This window comes from Maniola hyperantus, chromosome 22, assembly GCF_902806685.2.
Source record: "Maniola hyperantus chromosome 22, iAphHyp1.2, whole genome shotgun sequence".
Lineage (NCBI taxonomy): Eukaryota > Metazoa > Arthropoda > Insecta > Lepidoptera > Nymphalidae > Maniola > Maniola hyperantus.
Genome location: NC_048557.2, coordinates 10,141,269 through 10,159,059, shown reverse-complemented (window position 1 = coordinate 10,159,059; position 17,791 = coordinate 10,141,269). Strand labels below are relative to the sequence as shown.

At 38.0% G+C, this 17,791-nt stretch overlaps 2 protein-coding genes across 2 annotated transcripts in view; both read right to left on the bottom strand.

The window, feature by feature from the left end:
- LOC117992983 (venom acid phosphatase Acph-1-like) overlaps positions 1-17,791 on the bottom strand; it is a 520,874-nt gene that overhangs the window by 363,098 nt on the left and 139,985 nt on the right. The window lies entirely within an intron of this gene.
- LOC117992870 (uncharacterized) overlaps positions 1-17,791 on the bottom strand; it is a 177,981-nt gene that overhangs the window by 97,728 nt on the left and 62,462 nt on the right. Inside the window, exon 2 of the mRNA XM_034980583.2 lies at positions 3,294-3,332. The gene's annotated coding sequence lies outside the window, so the exon portion shown is untranslated. The remainder of the gene's footprint in view (positions 1-3,293; positions 3,333-17,791) is intronic.

The following is a 17,791-nucleotide window of genomic DNA, read 5'->3' as shown; positions in this document are numbered from 1 at the left end:
AAGTACAAATTATTTTACAAGACTTATCTAAACTTTGCATTGTAGTTAAGTGAACTGGAATAAAACGTTAAGGTTAAGACTTTGACCTCCTATTCGGGGGTCCATGATAGATCCCAGGTATGCACTTCTAACTTTTCAAAGTCAAAGTCAAAGTCAAATATTTTATTCAAAATAGGTAATAAATTACACTTTTTGATGGTCGGTTGTCGGATTTGTAAGATGATGTTGTGGTCATAATTTTTACGTGAACTTTAAACTAAAGCTACGAGGGTTCCGAACACGACCAGGTCTGAGAAGAGTTTACAAGAAACTCAGTTTTGGAGTTATGTGCCGACAAAACTGATAGACCGACAATACGTCATATAGGTATGAGTGACAGAGACAACGCTCTACAAAGCCGAAATGTCATTCTAAAAGCCGATATACATTACTTTCGGCCGCTTACTGTATGTACCCGTTATCTACAGGAAGATTTTGTTGGTTTTGCACAATTTTTTTTTGATGGTTCTGTATCGTTAATTCCATTCATAATAATTTTTATTAAATAATTTTTTTACCTTAAAATAAGCAAATCATGGTCATACTATTATACATACTAAAGCACGCTGTAAGCACGCTAGTTGACTCTGACGTTTTCCCTTTAAAAAAAGTACCAAGTTCGCATCTTAGACGCATATTAAAGCGCACAGAGGTCAACGGCCGCCACACGCGTCATCGGGTGTGAGTGCGTGTATTTTAATCGACAGCTAAAGATAACGTTTGTAGGGTGACCCTAATCATCTGTTCAAAAGTGGATATCTTTGGTAAACGATAACTTTGGTATTCTTAAGTAAAATTAAAAAAAAAAATACGTGTTAATTAAATTTCGTTTCTATACAACATAGAAAGAAATGTGCTAAACCAAAAAAATCTTCCTGTATATTAAAGTATGTCGTTAAACTATGAAATAAGCTTAAAATCATTAGATCCTGCTCTATACAATAAAATCTAATGTACACATGTCCTAACAGCAACTTTTCTGCGTAAGTAGTTACGATGCAGAAGCTTTGGACCGCAACCAATGAAAATTAATTAAAACTATAAACTCAATGTATTTCACTCGTATTCAGAGATACTAGTTCTAATGCGTTCTGTTGGTTTCGTATGGCTTGAATAAATTACTGCTACTTTGTTATGTGAACTGAACCTGGCTACTTTAATTTGTATATTTGGTGGACTAGTTTATGCTCGCGACTTCGTCCGCGTGGACTACACTTTCAAATTCTTATTTCACCCCCTTAGGGGCTGAATTTTCAAAAATCCTTTCTTAGCGGATGCCCACGTCATAATATCTAGGGGGTCTATTGATGGTGGCATGTTGAACTGTCGCCGCCATTGAACTCTCTTCCCAAACGTCCGTTAAAATTAAAAATAGTATATGCATGTTGTGGTTGAAGTGGTAATAGCGTAGGGCTTAAGACGTCAGCTTCCTGCTCGGCGGGTTCGGGGTTCGATTCCTGGCACGCACCTCTTACTTTCGGAGTGTGTATTTTAAGCAATTAAATATCACTTGCTATGTGAAGGAAAAGATCGTGAAGAAACCTGCATGAGTTCTCTATAATGTTCCCAGAGATGCGTGAAGTCTGCCAATCCGCAATTGTCTAGCTCGGTAGACTATGGCCAAACCATTCTCATTCTTGGAGTAGAACCGTGCTCAGAAGTGGACTGGTGCAGATGCAGTGGCGTGCACAGGAGTTCAAGCCAGGGTATGCATTTAGGTATGAACTTATTTTACGGCCGGTTATAATGAAAAATAAGCATTGATTTATTACAATGAGGGTAAGCAGTGCGTTTATGCCTCTATGAGCTGCACGCCACTGTGCAGATGGTCGGGTAAAAAGTCCTTGTTATAAGACACAAAGTCCCATGCATGAAACGACGCGTTGTCTGATTTGATATTTCGCGTATTTGACGTTAGTTTTTCGCCATTTCGCCTTGTCGTTTTGGCTGCAGTAAAATGCGGAGTTTTGACTTGCGCACACATATTTGTGTGTGTTGCAAGTGGATTGGATTTTGACACGTCGTTTGTACAGTTTTCATTTCTCACGACTGTCTTTTTGCGATTCGGAAAATGTACGTCAATTTTTAAGGCTTGCACGCTACGCTATGTTTCGTGTAGGAAATCTATTTTTTTTATTTGTACCAAAAAAACATTTACTTACTTACGCGAGCTTGTGCTCGCGACTTCGTCCGCGTGGACTAAATAAATTTCAAACCCTTATTTCACCCCCTTAGGGGTTGAATTTTCAAAATCCTTTCTTAGCGTATGCCTACGTCATAATAGCTATCTGCATGCCAAATTTCAGCCCGATCCGTCCAGTAATTTGAGCTGTGCGTTGATAGATCAGTCAGTCAGTCAGTCAGTCACCTTTTCCTTTTATATATTTAGACTAGCTTATGCTCGCGACTTCGTCCGCGTGGACTACATAAATTTCAAACCCCTATTTCACCCCCTTAGGGGTTGAATTTTCAAAAATCCTTTCTTAGCGGATGCCTACGTCATAATAGCTATCTGCATGCCAAATTTCAGCCCGATCCGTCCAGTAGTTTGAGCTGTGCGTTGATAGATCAGTCAGTCAGTCACCTTTTATATATTTAGATAAAGAGAAAAAGAGAGTAAAAGTGGATAGGAAAACACTTATCTCTATGAGAGCTGTGAAAATCTAAGGCTTGAGTGAAAATAAAAAAGTAAGTAAAAATTTGAACTACCAACACTGAACTGTGGCTAATTCTGTTTTTTATATATTTATATTTTATTCAGATACAAGTTAGCCCTTGACTGCAATCTCACCTCGTGGTAAGTGATGATGCAGTGTAAGATGGAAGCGGGCTAACCTGGAAGGGGTATGGTAGTTTTTATTAAACCCATACATACCCCTTTGGTTTCTACACGGCATCACACACCAAGTACACCGAGTAGTCCCGTGTTCGATCTTTGTTACGACCTTATCAACGATGTCGGAGTGTGTTGCTTTTTGTAATTTATAGACTTGCGCTTGGCTTCAATCAGACCTGGTGGCAAGTGATGATGCAGCCTAAGATGGAGCGCGCTTGCCTAGAAGATGCCTATTCACTCAATGTGTTATACTCGAATAGAATAGAATAGAATAGAATGTTTTTTTATTCATGTAAACTTCTTACAAGTGCTTATGAATAGTAAGGTAGTTTTAATTTACCACTGGTTCGGAATGCCGTTCCTACCGAGAAGAACCAGCAAGAAACTCGGCGGTTGCTCGCATATAAAAAAGCCTCACCTTTTTATTTTTCATTGGAGAGTAATAACTTCATAGTTCCTGTAACAAAAAAATGAAGATTACTGTTAAATATATAAAACAAATAAAATCAAATCAAATAGCTTAGATTTTTTTTATTCAGATACAAGTTAGCCCTTGACTGCAATCTCACCTGATGGTAAGTGACGATGCAGTCTAAGGTGGGAGCGGGCTAACCTGGAAGGAGTATGGCAGTTTTTATTAAACCCATACACCTTTGATTTCTACACGGCATCGTACCGGAACGTTAAATCGCTTGGTGATTAAGGACTATATTATGAATTAGTGACCCACCCCGGCTTCACACGGGTACTTATTACAATTTTCGTAGTTCGTAAGGATCTCTAATTTTTTTGAGATCAAATTTAGCCTTTGTTACTCAGGAATAATGTAGCTTTCTACTGATGAAAGAATTTTCAAAATCGGTTTAGTAGTTCCAGACAAACAAACTTACAAACTTCAGCTCTTTATCATATTATTATAGAAGTATAAATTAAAGTAGGTACCTAATCGAGTTTCTTAGTTCGAAGTTGCTTTCAATACAAACATTTAAAGGCCTGGACGAATACAAAGCGTCGTCAATGAATGAGGAAGTTTCAGGGCAAAATTCGATTTTTTTTTTAGATGGCGCTATATAACCCCACCACTAAAGATGAAAAATAATACCTGTATCTATATCGACACCTCCCACGTAAGTTGTTGTATCCCCAAAACCGCAACTTTTCAGTAGAGCGTTTTAAAGATACAAATTGAAATTAAAGCTTCATTTTTCAATATTTTTTTGTGAAATTCGGTATATGGTTATAATTTACAGTACTTTTAACTATTCTGAAAAATACTTTATAAAATACTTCAAATTTCTGAGATTTTGTTCATACAACATTTTACGTGGTGTTTTATCTTTGGAAAATGTTGTATGTGATACTTACAACAACTTACAGGGGAAAACAAGGACTGTGTGTCATTGTATGTGTTAATTACAACGGTGTACGTTGCTTAAATTATAAAAATAGTATTGTATGTGTGATACTATTCATCATTTTCAACCAATAGAAGTCTTCTGCTGGACATAGGTCTCTTGTAGGGACTTTCAGTCGCCACGCTCTTGCGTCTCCTGAATCCAGCGGCTCCCTGAGAATCATTCGATGTCATTTGTATACATAGTGTGGGTCTGCCAACGCTGCGCTTTCTGGTGTGAGGTTCAAGTACTTTAGGACCCCAACGTCTATGAGTCCTTTGAATTATGAGCCCCGGCCATTGCCACTTCAGCTTCCCAAACCGTTCATGTCAGGTACTCTGGCTTTTGGACAAATATCCTCATTTCAGATTTGATCACGTAGAGAAACTTCAAGTATAGCTGTCTCCATCACCCACTTAGTGACTCTGAACTTTCTTATGTGTCACATCTCAAATCCATAATATTATGTCATCACTGGTAACATGCGCTGTTCGAAGACTTTAGTTTCCGTACGCTGCCTAGCTGAATCGGACTCGGTGGCTGATCTGTTTCTCGAAATTGGACTTACCTAACTTGGTTGTGTGTCCCAGTTTTACACACTCTTCTATAATTTTGAGCAAAGAGCTCTCAAAGACTACTGGGTGGGCCGAAACATAGGTATTAGACATGCTTTTCGCCTTAGTCATGTTAATTTTCAGGCCCACCTGTTATGAAACTTTAATAAGGTCACTGTGCAGTACATCCGGTTTCCCAGTCTCTGCGATAACAACTATGTCATCGAAAAATCGAAGGTGAGTAGCTATTGATGTTAATGTCAAGTTCATTCCAATCCAGAAGCTTAAAGACGTGTTCTAAAGTAGCAGTAAAGAGCTTCGGAGAGTTGCGTCTCCCGTTAAGTGTTACTCTCTGTCACTGCAATTGGATTGGCCTCCTCGTCTGGCCCTGTATGTGGACTGACATGGTGGTGTTTTCGTACAGGTACCTACTTCAGCATTTGTATGTACCGGTAGTCAATCCGGAATCTCAATAGCGACCTTAATACAGCCCAAATTTCCACTGAATCGAAAGCTTTCTCAAAGTTCACAAACGCTTAGCAAAGTGGCCGATTATAGTCTTCAGTTATATGAATGTATAAAATGTTGCAGCTTCTGAATGTGATCTATGGTGCTTAAGCTATTTGAGAATCAAGCTTGTTCAGGATGCTGAAAGTCGTCGAACCTATAAGACTGACTTACGATAACAACAGCTTGTAGACATGTCTCTAAAGCGAAATGAGTCTATGTTTCTTCTTGAGTAATGTTTAACTTTGTAATTACAGTATGCAATAAACCAAATTAACTTGAATATAAGATTCACTATTAATTTGCACACCAGAAGGTACCTAGTAGAATGTGTAAGGTGACTCAATTAATACAAAAACTGCTTCTGTATGCAAATTCCAGTGAACAAACTATTATTTATTAAGGTGTCATCGCCTTTTTTGAAGAACAGGACCGTTACACTACAAACAAATCATCTTTTAAAATTTTGAAAATAAAATAATAAGAACCACTACGCTCCTGTGCCATGCTCTTATATTTTGCCAATATTTTTAAGCTCCTGCTCCACTCTATGATATCTTTCTTCTTCTGAGTCGTTCACTCTTGACAGAGTGGTCCTGGCTATGAATTTTTCACTGATGCTCGTGAGATCTCCCTCCAGCGACTTCTGTTGGTGGCATTATGTGCACACGTGGAGACAGGCGTGATGGTTGCGGAGTGGATTAAGTCTGTCCACCTAGTTGGGGAACGCCCACGTGGCCTCCACCTGACCTTATACCACGAGGTGTTCGATGGTACCACTCTTCCTCGTAATGTGCCCAAAGAACTTGGTATGGTATCTTTAATCCGGCGTTAAAGTTCCGAAGTTGCGTGTTTGTGTATCAGAGATCTACCGGTAGGCAAATGCATCTGCTCTAGATTGTAGTCACATTTGTTGTCTTTTTTCCATGAGCTTGAGAGTATGGTCATAGAAATTATTTATTATTTTCGGACGATAGGTCGTAAAGAAAGTCTCAACCACCTGGACAGTCCCTACCAACATATTATTGGTAAGGTAGGCTCTGAAATAATACAATATTGTGTTGATTTTTGGTTACTTACATGATATCCTAGTGGTATTATAAGCGAGTACTTATTTCACTATCTATCATAGGTTTACATCGTCATCAATCGAAACTTTAGCTTTGTTTTATTGGCGTACAATGTTGTATGTAAGAAAAAAATAATGTCATAGCAACGTAAAATATAGCATGTGATCATACAATAAAATTTTGAGTAACAAATGCCGATGTAAAATGTTGTATGTATTACTTAACACAAAAATCAATATAATTCTGCAACGTAAACGGTTGTATGTCATTATACAACACAGTTTTTTGTATCCTCAACGACGTAAATTGTTGTAAGTAATCTATACAATAGTTTAGCTTGGCATCACTATTAACTTAGTAAAATATGATAATAGAATAAAAAAATGCGTAGACAACCGAGATATATCGGAGACTTGACTCACAAACCTGGTGTTTGAAGTCCGGCGTGATCTGTTGTATGTGTTACATACAAGGCGCAAATGCATGACCTCGTCCTACGTAAAACGTTGTAAAGGTCGATGTGATGTTTTACGTCGTCGTCGTTTGTAAAATACAACATTATACGTCTCATAAGTACCTTAAAAAATAGCATTTTTAGCATTTTTTAAATTTGAATGTGTAAAATAGATAAAAATAGGCATTGTTATGTAAAAAACGCAAAATGCCAATTTTGTGGCTTACAACAACTTACGTGGGAGGTGTCGATATGATCTATGCTTTAATGTTTAGGTCGTGTCAATCAATGACATGGATAAAGAGTAAGAGCTAGCGTGCACTGCAATTTTCCTTACGTTTAAATTCCCCACAAAATGTGTCAACTAATTATAGTTGTCAAATTTTGTGGGGAATTTAAATCGGATGCGAAATTAATTAATTACTTCTTAATAGAAGTAATTAATTAATTTCGCATCCGATTCAAATTTAAAAAATTAAAGCATAGATTATAATATAGATATAGGTATTATTTTTCATCTTTAGAGGTGGGGTTATTTAGCGCCATCTATGAAAATTTTATCGTACGTTGCCCTGAAACTTCCTCACTGTCGCTATAGTAGAATGTCTTTGAACGCACGTACGATTTGTTATACAAAGGAAGGAAGAAAGAAAGATCATTTATATTAATGAACTAACATGGAACTGTATTAAACGAAGCAAAAAAAACAGTCAAGCGCGAGTCTAACTCACGCACCGAGGGTTCCGTACTAATACAATCGTATTTTTTCGACATTTTGTGTGATTAATCAAACACTATGAGGCATAATAAAAATAAAACAGTTTTAGAATGTACAGGTAAAGCCCTTTCATATGTATGATAAAACGGCTTTACTTACGTATTTCGTCGACGTTAGCCCGACTAGTTTCGAACCCATCCGGGGTCCTTTTTCACAGGGACTCAGTTCGCGCACGCGTCGCGGTTGAGACGTAACGCACGCTTCCGTCGCGCGTTACACCTTACCAAACCCTTACACATCAATACCGGAAGTAGGTCACTCGGGATACCATTTGCTCAGTGTATCGCATTTAATTTATTATGTGGTAAAAGTGTCTTGTCATGCCACCTAATAGCTTGCTCCGAATTAAGTCCGTTACAGCCCAAAAGAAATACAGCCAATTTCGCCGAAAATATCCGCAATTTTCCCGAAAATATCCGCCATTTTGTCGGCTAAATGTTGGTTTACTGACATTTAGAAGGCCGATGTTTTTCTGGGGTGATCGGTTCGGAAAATTCACGGAAAGTTCAGAAAGAAAATAATGTCCATGTCTAAGAAAATAGTCTACGTCTTTAGGTGTCAGTTCTTGCATGAAATTTAGATAGATAAAGAATTTTTATTTGTCTACGAAACAATTCAAAGGTACTACAATACCTATATGACGTTTTATCGGTCTCAACGACAGGGACAACGCTCTACTAATCTGCTATCTCCTTCTAAAGGTCGATGAACATTACTTTCGACTTCGTACTGTACCTACAATTTAAAAACGCAAATTACTTAAAACTGTTAAAAAGCCGTGGTCACAACGTCCGGATCTTATTCGGGAGGTCCAGGGTTCGATTCCAGACACGCACCTCTAACAATTTTTTTGAGAAGTTTTTAAACGTTTTTACGCTTTAACGGTGATGGAAAACATCGTGAGGAAGCATTCATTCCAAATTCATTTGAATTATCATCATCATCACCATCATGATCAACCCGCCGGCTCACTACAGAGCACGGGTCTCCTCTGGCATGGGGTATGACAAGGGGTTGGCCATAGTTCAACACGACAGCCAAGCGCAGGTTAGCAGATTTAACATACCTTTGAGAACATCGTGGAAAACTCAGGCATGCAAATTATTATATAACGCAGGGTGTCACCAGAACGCTAGCAAAAATGAAGACAGATGATAGTACTGATGATTACTGATATGTAATATAAATAATATGTATAAATAAAAAAGTGAAAAAAATATTTTAAAAAATCCCATATTTTGTAAAAGTTCACAATATATTGCAAATAAAACATCTGACTGAAGCTAGAGGTCAACAACGAACGTTGCGTAAGTAGGCCACTCGGAGTCAATGCCGCGTCGTAGGCGGGAGTTTTGCACGCTGTACATTGCTGGTTTGAAAAATACTACTACGAAACATCGACATAAATGACAAGATATGGCCAAGCGAACAAAAATTTTCACGGTTTTGGAACCAAATAAATCAGCGTCACCTCTTAGATACTAATGAACGACCTGTTTGAAATCCAGACGTCACTGAGGTTGCATGTGCTGAGCACCACTAAGTCGGTGCCATTTTGTTTGTTCAATGGCCCTGTCCATACGAAGTAATACTACGAAATGACGCAAATCGTTATTAGTATTGGTTTGTGGTTAGGTAGTGTACCAATAACGCCAAGTTTTTGCTAGCGTTCTGGTTACACCCTATATACAATTATACCCAGTACCCGAAGTATAAGATTTTGCGTCTCACCAAACCAAACCAAATTCGAGAGTCGAAATTCTTCCGCGTTACAGTAAACTGGATCTTAAAAGCCTTGTTTTAAAGCTCAAGTTTGTCTACACTTCTACAGCCAGCGCTCCAAGCGGAAACATTGCGAAATTAAAATCAGTGGCATTGAATATTTCTTCAAGACTTCAATTCAAGGCTCTTTAGGTCCATTTTTACTTTGATGTTATTGTGTTTCGACTCTCGAATTCTAGCAACGTTTGGTGAGACGTAAAATCTTATACTACCGGTACTGGTTACACCCGGTATATTATTAGTGGTAAGTAGTATAGACATTGTAATTTGTAAGGTGTAATTTGTAATTTGTAAGTTGCCAAACCTAAAAGTTGTGTATTATATTCTTTAGCTAACATCAACATTGTGGTTCACAAAACATTAGGTACGTTGTTTACTTTATTCGGTTTTGGGGAAATTGGGAGTGAGCCCTCGCTGCCGGCTCCATTTCCCGTCTGTTGTGTTACTGACAATCTATTTACACAAATAGATAGGTATAGTTAACCGATCGTTGTTTCCTATTAGGGATACGTGACTTTGGAATAACAAAAATACTAGTTTTCTTAAAAAGTTTTCATGAAACGTAACCTTATTGAAAAATCATTTAACAGCTTTGATAGATCTAATAAGTTTAAATATTGCGTGTAAAAAGAATACCCGGCTTTTTTTTATTGTGGGCTCTTCTCTGACCTGGGAGCGTTTGGAACCCTCGTAGATTTAATTTTAAATTTAGATAGTTAAATAGCACCATCATTATCCTTCAAATTCAACAATTCAGAAGTGTACAATGATATCTTATTTGAATAAATGATTTGACTTTGACTCTGACTTTATTCGGTTTTGGGGAAATTGGGAGAGAGCCTTCGCTGCCGGCTCCATTTCCCGTCTGTTGTGTTACTGACAATCCATTTACACAAATAGATAGGTAGGCACAGTTAACCGATCGTGGTTTCCTGTTAGGGATACGTGACTTTGGAATAACAAAAATACTAGTTTTCTTAAAAAGTAATCTTATTGAAAAATCATGTTTAAAATGAGTCGATAGTTCTAATAAGTTTAAATATTGTGTGTAAAAATAATACCCGGCTTTTTTTACTGTGGGCTCTTCTCAGACCTGGGAGAGTTTGGAACCACGGAACAGAAAAAACAGTGGAAGTGCTAAGTAGGCGTGGCACGCGTGCCACAATTAAGCGTAGTTACGTTTAACTGATCCCAGTCGCGTTCTAACATCGCGTGGAGTTGGTAGTCTCGCGACAAATTCATATTGCCCTAGCAATGCTACTGTTCCGTTTTGGAGTGTAAAAATGATAGAAGGAGAAAAAATCTTAAAAATGGAGGTGTTTCGTATCATTGGTAAGTACGATTTTCATTGTTTTCTAATAAATCTTAATTTATTTCAATTTACTAATATTTAATAGAACGGTTAGTCAAAATCAACCTTAAATAATTAAGATAAAGTTTATTTTGGATTGATTCTATTCCGAAAGTACTTCGCTCCACGGATCAGAATAAATAGTTTTTTTCTGTTCCGTGTTTGGAACCATTGGAGATTTAATTTTAAATTTAGGTAGTTATTAGCACCATCATTATCCTTCAGTTTTCAACAATTCAGAAGTGTACAATGATATCTTATTTGAATAAATGATTTGACTTTGACTTTGACTCTGACTTTATTCGGTTTTGGGGAAATTGGGAGCGAGCCTTCGCTGCCGGCTCCATTTCCCGTCTGTTGTGTTACTGACAATCCATTTACACAAATAGATAGGTAGGTGTATTTAACCGATCGTGGTTTCCTGTTAGAGATACGTGACTTTGGTAGAAAGGAGGTACTAGTTGCTAGTCTAGCTGCGTTTTTTTTTAAATATTATCTAAATATATGAAAGGAAAAGTATAAAAGGAAAAGGTGACTGACTGACTGACTGATCTATCAACGCACAGCTCAAACTACTGGAGGGATCGGGCTGAAATTTGGCATGCAGATAGCTGTTATGACGTAGGCATCCGCTAAGAAAGGATTTCTGAAAATGTAACCCCTAGGGTTGAAATAGAGGTTTGAAAATAGTGTAGTCCACGCGGACGAAGTCGCGAGCATAAGCTAGTAATTTATATACATAGTTAGATAGATTTTGCATTCAAATAAAATTGTACGAGCAACGGAGCAACAGATTGACATGATTTTTTGCATGGGTATAGTCAAGACCTGGAGAGAGATCTTGGAAAAACCAAAGAGTTTCCACGGGATTGTTAAAACCTAAATCCACGCGGATGAAGTCGCGGGCGTCAGCTAGTAGGATATAAATTTGTGATTGGTTGCTATACAACGTTCTAGGATATTGTTTCCTCACTAAGCCATACATCGCTTCACTGTACCCGTAGTACAAGATTTTACGTCTCACCAAACGAAACCAAGTTCGAGAGTCGAAATACTTCCGCGTTACAGTAAAATGGACCTAAACAGCCTTGAATTGAAGTCAAATATTCAATGCCACTGATTTTAATTTCGCAATGTTTCCGCTTGGAGCGCTGGCTGTAGAAGTGTAGCCACACTTGAGCTTTAAAACAAGGCTTTTAAGATCCAGTTTACTGTAACGCGGAAGTATTTCGACTCTCGAATTTGGTTTGGTTTGGTGAGACGTAAAATCTTGTACTACGGGTACTGGAGCTGGGAAGCCGCTGGATTACAACGTAACGCGTGTTGTATACCGACGTGGATATACTGGTGATATACGACGGACAGCGGTATACGAAGATATTTCTCGTAGATTTCGTCATATTCATCAACCGATAGACGCTATGCTGGACTACTGCTGGACATATGTCTCTTGTAGGGACTTCCAAGCTCCACGGTCTTGCGCCGCCTGAATCCAGCGGCTCCTTGCGACTCGCTTGATGTCATCCGTCCACCTAGTTGGAGTCCCAACGCTCTTTCTGGTGCGAGGTCGCTATACCTTGGGACCCCAAAGTCTATCGGTTTTTCGTAATATGTGCTCTGCCCATTGCCACTTCAGCCACTTGGTAGATTGCCACTTGTAGGTTTAGTGTTATAATTATTATTCTAAAAAGCTGCTAGATTTCCAAGCTTTGTCTAATAGATTTGTTTAGACTAAGAGAAAGTTCATATTATTTAAATCGTTATCAATAAAAACAAAAAATCAGAAATTTTTGTATCAGAAAAAAATATGCTCTATTAGCTCTATGTAATGGAAAAGACAATTTTTCTCTTATATAATTGATTCCCTTGGTGGGCACATAGATTCTTGAAAAAAATTAGAGAGACCAATCTAGGAATTTCCAGATTAGGAATAGTTTCAGTTCAAAAAAATGCTCTATCTAATATTATGAGAGCTCTTTTTCTCTGTTAATTAATTCCCATCCTAGCCTACATATTTCACTACCCCTATTATAAATGCGGAAGTGTGTTTGTTTGTTGGTTTATTGGTTTGTTTGTTTGTCCTTCAATCACGTCGCAACGGTGCAACGGATTGACGTGATTTTTTGCACGGGTATAGATAAAGACCTGGAGAGTGACATAGGCTACTTTTCATCCCGGAAAATCAAAGAGTTCCCACGGGATTTTTAAAAACCTAATTCCACGCGAACGATGTCGCGGGCATCAGCTAGTGTACATATAAAAAAGACAATATAAGGGAATGCTTTTAGCAATTTTTGGGACGTGTCCAAAGCCACGCGTCTGAGCTTACATTGGCGCGGCGATACACAATGGCGCGGGCGACGCGCGACGTGCGGGACGGAAAAATGAGAATTTTGCGGTGAAATATAATTCTCCCACACTTTTATACATTTTAATGTACAGCGTTTGAGCATTTTGACGAAAACTTCTTTAATTTTATCCTGATATCAGAATATTTGTGCAAAATTGGGTATTTCACTACATCAAAAATAAATTATTTCTCAGAGATTATTAAATAGAGGGTCCTCCAAAATACGTAAAATCCACGTCCTTTGTTAGTTATAAGTGTAATAACCATTTTAAATTTAGTTTTAATTTAATGTTGTTTTTTTTTAAATTTAAGTTTATTAATAGTTTATTAAATTAGGTACTGAACATTTTATACATCATTAGATAAATTACAAAACAAATCTGTGATTTATTTTTATAAATAAGTTAATGTTCTAAAAATACGTTTAATAAATGCTTATCTCATTTTAAATTATCGATTAAACTTAAAAAGTACCTCATTATGATGTGACGTCACATTATAGTATTTCATAGAATATCGCATACTAAGTGCGCGTTTTGACGTTTGATAAAAAGTTACTGATTTGACTAGGTTGTCAAATACCGTATGTGCCGTATTGTGTAAGTAGGTATGTCTGACTTTTGGTCTGTCGGTTACTTTATTATGGCAGTCTTGATAAAGAATAATATACCTTGCATCCTGAATATAGACGTAGAACACTTTTTATGCCGGAAAATCAAAAAGTTCTCACGATATGTTTGAATACGTAAATCCAGTCAGGGGCGCTATTTTTACAAAAAAAAAACCGGCCAAGTGCGAGTCAGGCTCGCGCAATAAGGGTTCCGTACCACAGTCGTATTTTTTCGTCATTTTGCACGATAGTTCAAAAACTATGATGCATAAAAATAAATAAAAATCTGTTTTAGAAAAAGTTTTCACTTCGAAAGTTGAAAATACTAATTATTAGTTCATGACCACAATTTAATTTTTTTGTGTGTGATCTAACCCTAAATTCACGGTTTTCAGATTTTTCCCCAAATGTCAGCTATAAGATCTACCTACCTGCCTCATGATTCTAGGTCAACGGGAAGTACCCTGTAGGTTTCTTGACAGACAGACAGACAGACAGACATACATTCTAAAACAGATTTTTATTTATTTTTATGCATCATAGTTTTTAAATTAATGTGCAAAATGTCGAAAAAATACGACTGTAGTACGGAACCCTCATTGCGCGAGCCTGACTCGCACTTGGTCGGTTTTTTTTTTAATATTTAGTAACTTATTCCCTACCTAAGTATACCCTATAAATTTTCTTGACAGACATGACAGACAGACAGACAATAAAATGATCCTCATAATGGTTCCTCTTTTCCTTCTGAGGTACGGAACCCTAAAAAAAATTCATTAATTTCTTGTAACCGTTCGAATGGAGGTTCGTGCAAAATCCAATTTTCAAAACCGTCTAAATCTTACACGAAGCTTCCTTTCAAAATCATTTTGCAATTTCGGCAACAATTTCAAAACCTGTACAGCCGGCGCGATACAATGGCTCTCTCATTAAATAACAACAATGGATTCCATATCGGCCATCTAATCTGATCAGCGCTGCAATTTATCTTCACTTGAATGGTATACAAATTAATCCGAAATACAAACTTCATGGTGTACTTTTGGGTAAACTTACATGGTAATCGTAGGTAGTTTTCTACAGAACTTTTGGTTCTTCGTTTTCAAAAGAATTATGCAATCAATCATCATCATGATCAACCCATCGCCGGCTCACTACGGAGCACGCACTACAACCACACAAACCCTCTAAAACACAAACTCATACATTACACTACAAATTCCCGTGTTTAATTAACACACACTACACCCTCCCATTAAATTGCAACAATGAATTCCATATCAGCCATCTTATCAGACGAACACCGCAATTTATTCCCACTTGAGTGGCACACAAATTAATCCAAACACAATCCCGCTTGTACAATCCCCAAAGTGCACTTTTGGGTAAACCTCAATGGCCTAACGTCTACACCCTAAATGCAAGCTGGAGCGGACGCGGACGCGATTTTATACACGCCTGTCTAGATGTCTGATAGACTAGCGCTTGGCTGCAATCAGACAGATGTAACATGTATGAGATTTCGGTTTTGTAGAGCGTTGTCTCTGTCACACATACTTATGTGCCGTTTTGTCGGTCTCAACGACAGAGACAACACTCTACAAAACCGCTATATCTTTCTAAAGGTCGATGTAAGTACATTATTTTCTGCCGAACAGATTTGGACGTATGGCATATCGTAAGAATGCTTACATCATCCCAAATAACACTGGCTATAATTTAAAAAAAATTAAACTTAGCAGCTGTGTATCGCCATTTTCACATGCGATTTGTTATCATTTTTAGTTCATTTTTTGGTAGGGCAGTCGTTTTTAATTTTTTTTTAAGTTTTCGTTTGCAGATGTTGATTTTCTCATGCTTGGTGCCCAGTTGATCCGACCGTAGTATCTTCAAACTTGTATATTTTTATATTATAGTATTCTGGGATTAAAACTTCGTTAGCGTGACTCAGGCTTCATAGTGAGTGATTGAAGATACTCGTGGTGCCATCTAGTGAGATTGTTGTGAGTAGTTCGTCTTGTTTCGTATCGTGTCAATGTTTATCGATCGCATACGTAGGTATATAATACGGGTCGAATATTGAACTTCGTTTTAAAAACAGTCCGCTACCGCTGCCGCTTTACCTTTCACAGTGATCCTAACCAGAACAGTATTGTTCACTGACCTTCCTTATTTACAAGAATAATTGGATGTTATAAAATGTCTATAAATGTTACTTTTTTCACCACCAATCTCGTTTGTACTGTCATGTGGGGACTAATGATTTTTTACATCTGTTTTCAGCAAATATTACCTTTGTGCGTACATCATCATCATGATCAACCCATTGCGGGCTCACTAGTTACTACAGAGCGCGGGTCCCCTCTTACAGTGAGAAGGGTTTTAGCCGTAGTCTACCACGCTGGCTAAGTGCGTATTGGCAGACGTCACACACCTTTGAGAACATTATGGAGAACTCTCAGGCATGCAGGTTTCCTCATACCTATTTAATTACTTAAAAAACGCACCGTGACGCACACGTGAAGTCCCGAGCATGCAACTCTATAGTACACGGGACGTCAAGTGAACCCCCGACCTCCGATTAGAGGACAGACGTCCTAACCTAACCACTAGGCTATCACACTAGAGTCACAAAATGGAAAAAAGTCATAAAATGGAATTATAAGATGTTTCCCTATCGTCTAGCGCTCTCTTAAAATCGACAGTTTGTTTGTGTGTGTGTGTGTGTGTGTGTGTGTGTGTGTGTGAGTGAATGAGTGTATGTATGTATGTATGTTTGTTACTCTTTCACACAAAAACTACTGAACGGATTTGGTTGAAATTTGGAATGGATATACCTAGCAAGGTTTTATACCTTGTCCACGGGATTAAAAAAAATATATTCACGCGAACGAAGTCGCGAGCATCAATTAGTATTTAAATAAATCTAAATATATAAAAGGAAAAGGTGACTGACTGACTGACTAACTGATCTATCAACACACAGCTCAAACTACCGGACGGATCGGGCTGAAATTTGGCATGCAAGATAGCTTTTATGACGTAGACATACGCTAAGAAAGGATTTTTTTAAATACAAATGGGGTAAAATAGGGGTTTGAAATTTGTGTAGTCCGTTATAAATGCCGGCATCGAGATGAACAATCATGATCCTTTAAAAACGAGTAGAAACAAAACATCCCTTGGACAATCCTCTAATCCTTCCACGCAGACATTAAGGTCTTTGGGAAGAAATAAAAGTCACGCGTGAATGGGGTCCTTAATGAGGTTAAACAGCCATTTTGTTGATCCCTCCCTTTTAGCAAACGGCTTGCGAAGATGTATGATACGTGATAATGGAAACAAGGCATCTTGTTCACGGTCAATTTCAATTAATTCTTTTAATGAAGTATACTTAGGTAATTACTAGATGATGCCCACAACTTCGTCCGCGTGGATTTAGGTTTTTAAAAATACCGCGGGAACTCTTTGATTTTCCGGGATAAAAAGTAGCATATGTCACTCTCAAAGTCTTAAACTATACCCATGCAAAAAATCACGTCGATCCGTTGCTCCGTTGCGACGTGATTGAAGGACAAACCAACAAATCAACAAACCAACAAAAAAACACACTTTCGCATTTATATTAGGGGTAGTGATGCAGAATACCGAGAATATTTCCTGAATTCTGAGTGAAATGCCAGGCATTCGCCCGTCATACATTCCAGTTAAGGCTTTGATGGGTGTAGCGCCAAAATACGACGAATCGTCTGACAGTAGTGCTTTCGATGCAAGGCATTGATTAGTCGCCTCAAAAGCCTATCATCCAGCCCCTAGTTTAGGCGCCAGGACTACATTTACTTAAGTGAAATTGTAAGGATTTTTGTGATAAATAAATTTAAATATCACTTGATTTGACGGTGAAGGAAAACATCGTAAGGAAACCTGCATGCCTGAGAGTTCTCCATAATGTTCTCAAAGGTGTGTGAAGTCTACCAATCCGCACATGGCCAGCGTGGTAGACTATGGCCAAAACCCTTCTCACTCTGAGAGGAGACGCGTGCTCTGTAGTGATGATGATGATGAT